Source organism: Xyrauchen texanus, chromosome 37 (assembly GCF_025860055.1).
Source record: "Xyrauchen texanus isolate HMW12.3.18 chromosome 37, RBS_HiC_50CHRs, whole genome shotgun sequence".
NCBI classification, from domain to species: domain Eukaryota; kingdom Metazoa; phylum Chordata; class Actinopteri; order Cypriniformes; family Catostomidae; genus Xyrauchen; species Xyrauchen texanus.
Window position 1 is genome coordinate 38,586,495 of NC_068312.1, and position 6,020 is coordinate 38,592,514.

A 6,020-nucleotide genomic window follows, 5' to 3' on the forward strand; every position below is an offset into this window, starting at 1 on the left:
GCTCTCAGTGGGGCGTGTGGTGAGTTCTGCGTGGATGCCGTAGAAAATGGCGTGAAGCCTCCACATGTGCTACGTCTCCATGGTAACGTGCTCAACAAGCCACGTACAATACAATACAACCTACTGTATATTTTATATACACTTCATACTCTATATTGTATGTGCATTCTATATAATGTGTATGTGTATTCTATGTTTGTCTGTATTTTTGACTGTACATTGTATATTATTAGTGTGTTGTGTAATTATGTGTACAATCTCAGACATGGAGGCAACTGAGATTCGTCCTTCGCCACCCGGATTGAGGCAAGCCACTACGCCACCACGAGGACTTGGAGCGAATTGGGAATTGGGCATTCCAAATTAGGGAGAAAAAAAAGGATATCTCAGTATTTTGCTGCATTCAGCTTTTCTTCAACCCTGACCAGTCCCCAAGTCCCTGTGGCTGAAAAACACCCCCACAGCATGATGCAACCTCCACCATGCGTCACCGTTGGGATGGGATTGCGCAGGTGATGAGTGGTGCCTGGTTTCCTCCAGACATGATGCTTGGAATCGAGGCCAAACAGTTCAATCTTCATTTCATCAGACCAGAGATTTTTGTTTCTCACAGTCTGAGAAAGTGTCTTGCACTGAGGAGAGGCTCCCGTCTGGCTACTGCCATAAAGCCCAGATCGGTGTTGGTGTTGGTCGTCCTTCCGCAAGTTTCTCCCATCTCCACTCATGATCTCTGGAGCTCACCCAGAGTGACCATCGGAGTCTTGGTCATCTCGCTTACCAAGGCCCTTCTCACCCCTGATTGCTCAGTTTGGCCGGACGCCCAGCTCTAGGAAGAGTCCTGGTTATTCCAAAATGTTTTATGTTTCTTTTTTAATGTCAACTTAATTAGCGAACACTCACACTTGTCCATAAATCCTCAAAATGATCATGTAAAAAGCATTGGGTTGCTTGTTTGTGTTTGTACGATCCACACAGAACATTTCCTGCTTTTTCCAGCTTAGACAATCATTTTAAAAAAAGGCCTGGAAGACAAACTGACATACGTCATAGCTGGCAAGACTTCGGAAAAACTCTTTAACGCATCTTGTTGGCCAGGAAATGTCTTTCTTTCTCCCTGGCTAAAAGTGCGAGCAGCTGCCTGCGTGACTCTTCATCATCAAGATTCAACAGGGAGACACGTCAGAGGAAATCTATCCAATTAGATCACACCAATCGATTCCTGCCCTGCTCTTGCAACATGCTCGAGTCCCCTTCCTATAGCATATACCACAGGCTGATTTGACTAGCGAAGTATGTATGAGCTCAGTCCTGAACATTATATCGGGTTAGACCGTTGCATGTATCAGACACTATTAGTGACTTAAAAACTAGTTCAAAGGAAGTCTTAGTGTTTTGGTTTTTCTGCTCTTCTTCCTGGTGCTCCATACGAAAATCTTAATTCCAATGTGCACCAAAAGAGCTCTGCAGCGACCACCCATTCCCATGACATCACTTTTCTGTCATCATTTCGAAGGTTCCTAGATATCTACATTTACAGTCTAAATCTAATCTGCATTCTTGCAGTCTGTTACGTGTTGTGTTGGGTTGTAGTCCAGCTCGTGGCGTGTTGCACACGTGTGGTCCTGTTCGCCACTTGTCCGCGTAGCAGCGAGACATGTGCAACAGCGTCAACACTGATCCTAATTCACAATGGCTCCATTGTCTCAGTGGATGCTGGGGTATTACAGCACGGCTTGTGATCTGTATACAAATGAGATCCAGCAAATTTGACTTTGGCCATCAGAATGGCAAGTGCTGGCACACCGTTGGCATACACTGTTAGAGCCCTGACTGATGCTCGGGGATTGAACGAGACAGCAATTTGAATGGCATCCAACACTCTCTGCTTTTCCCATTTTTTTTTTTAACCGGTGGGTAAATAGAGTGTGCGCTCATCTGGGATTATGTGGAATTGTGCTTACACATTATGCACTTTCCTTGTAAACAAAAGCTCATTAATGCCTGTTTGTGAGATGGATGCACATTGCTCCATATAACTAATGCATCTATGTGGAGATTTAACTAGAAATGCCCCACCAGGGCTCTACAGTCAGAATGGCCTGATGTGAGAGAATCTGGCCAGTTTGAACGAACCAGTGTTGTGTTTGCGCTACATTTGACATATGTTGAATATGTATGGTTTTATCAGGGCAGTCTCATAAGCGAGGCTTCACCATTGTGAGTGGTTTCTCTTAAGTATGGACGATCTTTGAAAATGATCTTAAAGAACTTAGATATACATTATTTTACATTTACATGTACGCATTTGGCAGATGCTTTTATCCAAAGTGACTTACTGCACTTATTACAGGCACAATCCCCCAGGAGCAACCTGGAGTTAAGTGTCTTACTCAAGGACACAATGGTGGTGACTGTGGGGATCGAACCAGCAACCTCCTGATTACCAGTTATGTGCTTTAGCCCACTACACCATCACCATCCAAAGTGACTTACAGTGCACTTATAACAGGGACAATCCCCCCCGGAGCAACCTGGAGTTAAGTGTCTTACTCAAGGACACAATGGTGGTGACTGTGGGGATCGAACCAGCAACCTTCTGATTACAGTTATGTGCTTTAGCCCACTAAACCATCACCATCCAAAGTGACTTACAGTGCACTTATTACAGGGACAATCTCCCCGGAGCTTCTGATTGCAAGTTATGTGCTGTAGCCCACTAAAGCTACAGTTATTTTAAGGCGGCAAAATTGAGGTGGAAATTTTGTTTAAAAGCGCTTAAATGTTTAAATATGCAATGTGTCAGGATTTAACTGTTATGGTGACTGAGAATGCTAATCATTAGACTATATGAAGACTTACTTTGGATGGTATATGGTTTGCAATTATATATCAAAAGAGCTTTACATTGTGTCCCATTCACCCATTACACACACACTCATACACCAATGATGGCAGAGGAGCAACTTGGGGTTCAGTGTCTTGCCCAAGGACACTTCAGCATGTGGAGTCATCTGGGCCGGGAATCGAACCCTGCGATTAGCGGCCGACCCGCTCTACCACCTGGATATACTGACGACGGCTTGTCTGTCCAACGTCTCCACACCTCATGGTTGTTCGCCAGTGCCTTGACTTGCCGCCATGTTTTGCCATTGCCTTCGGCTTCTTTTGCTATCATTCTGCGCCATGTGTTGCTTGGTCAACCGGGTCTACGACTGCCTTGGGGGTTCCAGTCAAGCACAGTTCTAATGACTGGGCATGACCAATCCATCACCACTTACGTTTCTTGATTTCATTGGCCATTGTATTTCTACCAGTGAGCTCAAGCAGAACTTGGTTTGAGATGCAGTTTGAGTGCAGAAGATATATAGGATAAGACGAAGGCATTTATGCTAAATATGTGATGACCCCAAGTTTCACAGCCATATATGAGCACGCTCTCCACACAAGCACCAAAGATGCAAAGCTTCGGTTTCTTAGATAAGGCAGATGACTTCAACACCTTGCTCAGCTCAATAGGCTTGGCGAGCTCTGTTGATGCGATTGCCAATATCAACATCAGTTCTGCCATTTTTGGTCACTTTGCAGCCGAGATAAAAGAATTCCTCAACATCTTCAATGACCATCTAGGAGCAACTGCTGGGTGTAATTTGTGCCTATCCGCAACAGTTTCGTCTTCTTGACGTTAAGCTTCAATCCAACTTTGGCTGCATTGTATTGAAGGCATTCCAGTTTAGCTTTGGTGGACTTGAAAGAATGAGCCATAAAACATTCGTCGTCCGTATATCCAAGGTCATGCAAACGAGATGCCAATTGCCAGTGTATGCCATTGGGGGCCTCAGCATTGGTGCACTTCATCACATTGTCGAGCACAACAAGGAATGGCAAGGGATCTCCAACAGCTTTCTCTGCCTGAGTACCTGACTTTAAACTTGGCATCTCTGTACAGTTCGCGGATGATAGTAATCATTTCATCCGGAACTCCAAGGTTCTCCAATGCACTCCAAATGTCATTCCTGTTCACGGTGGCAAACGCTCTTTCAAAGTCGGAAAAGAGGAGGAACAGTGGTGATATCCATTCAACTGGTTGCTCAGCAATGATCTGTATGATATTGACTTAGTCAGTGCAAGATCTTCCTTGGCGAAAACCATCTTGTTTAGGACACTGCAATTCGTCGACAGCAGGCATAAGTCTGTCGTGTACAATAATGGCGAGCAGCATCTCCATTGTATTCAACAATGTTATGCCCCTCCAGCTCTTACATTCGCTCAGGTCTCCCTTCTTAGGGATTGTCACGATCACACTCGTCTTCCAATGCTCCAGTACCTGCTTCATGATCGAAACTTCACGTAGCAGGGGCCACAGATGCTTCGCCATTCAATGGGGTCTGCATTTAATCAGCTCGGCTGAGATGTTGTCAGGGCCGGGGGCTTTGTTGGACTTCAATTTCTCAATTGCAGACTCCACTTCACACAGATCAGGAGGGTTTGTGCAGATTGTTGGGCGAACATTGCGTCTAGTTTGAAGTTGGAGAGGACTCAACTCATTTGCCTCGGAAGGCGAAGAGGAGAAATGCAATTTCCAGTGGACTAGTGGTTGCAACGTTGTGGCGGTGCAGGCAAAAATCGCCCCAGTGATGTTACTTCATGAGAGAGAGATGCTTTTTATGCGTTGCAAACCTACATATTTGGTTTTCTGTGATCTATCTATCTATCTATCTATCTATCTATCTATCTATCTATCTATCTATCTATCTATCTATCTATCTATCTATCTATCTATCTATCTATCAGTCTGTCTGTCTGTCTGTCTGTCTGTCTGTCAATCATCTGTCTGTCTGTCTGTCTGTCTGTCTGTCTCTATCTATCTATCTATCTATCTATCTATCTATCTATCTATCTATCTATCTGTCTGTCTGTCTGTCTGTCTGTCTGTCTGTCTGTCTGTCTGTCTGTCAATCATCTATCTGTCTGTCTGTCTGTCTGTCTGTCTCTATCTATCTGTCTGTCTATCTGTCTGTCTGTCTGTCTGTCTGTCAATCATCTATCTGTCTATCTATCTATCTATCTATCTATCTATCTATCTATTTATCTATCTATCTATCAGTCTGTCTGTCTGTCTGTCAATCATCTATCTGTCTGTCTGTCTGTCTCTATCTGTCTGTCATCTATCTGTCTGTCAATATCTATCTATCTGTCTATCTATCTATCTATCTATCTATCTATCTATCTATCTATCTATCTGTCTGTCTGTCTGTCTGTCTGTCTGTCTGTCAATCATCTATCTGTCTATCTATCTGTCTGTCTATCTATCTATCTGTCTGTCTGTCGTTCATCTATCTATCTGTCTGTCTGTCTGTCAATATCTGTCTGTCTGTCTGTCTGTCTGTCTGTCAATCATCTATCTGTCTGTCTGTCTTTCATCTATCTATCTGTCTGTCTGTCTGTCAATATCTGTCTGTCTGTCAATCATCTATCTGTCTGTCTGTCTGTCTCTGTCTCTCTGTCTGTCAATCATCTATCTATCTGTCTGTCTGTCAATATCTGTCTGTCTGTCTGTCAATCATCTCTATGTCTGTCTATCTGTCTGTCTGAAATGGACAACGAGCCATGTCAAAATTATTTAACTAATTGTAGCCACAGTAACGTGATTGTATGAGACGACGTTGCAAATGCTTATTGTAGAGCCAGTGCAAAACACACAAAAGTCATGTTTTATTCAGGCTTTTTATCCATTTTATCCGGACTCCAGAAAAATAATGAAAGGCTTTCTGTCGGAGATGCCAACATCAGTTAGCTGTCCTCGGGTCGTTTGGCGTGCATTATGCTTTTCTTGGGTTGCATATTCGTAGATAGTGAACATCATTTATAGGAAGAGTCATTATTTGTGTGTAGTTTATTTATTAGCACTTAATCATATCACTTTTCTCGGAAAACTCATATTTCAGTGAAGTTTATCAGTGAGGAGTATGAGAGTGTTTTCCATCTTTCCAACACCGAGTTCAAATGTTTCCCAGTCGTCA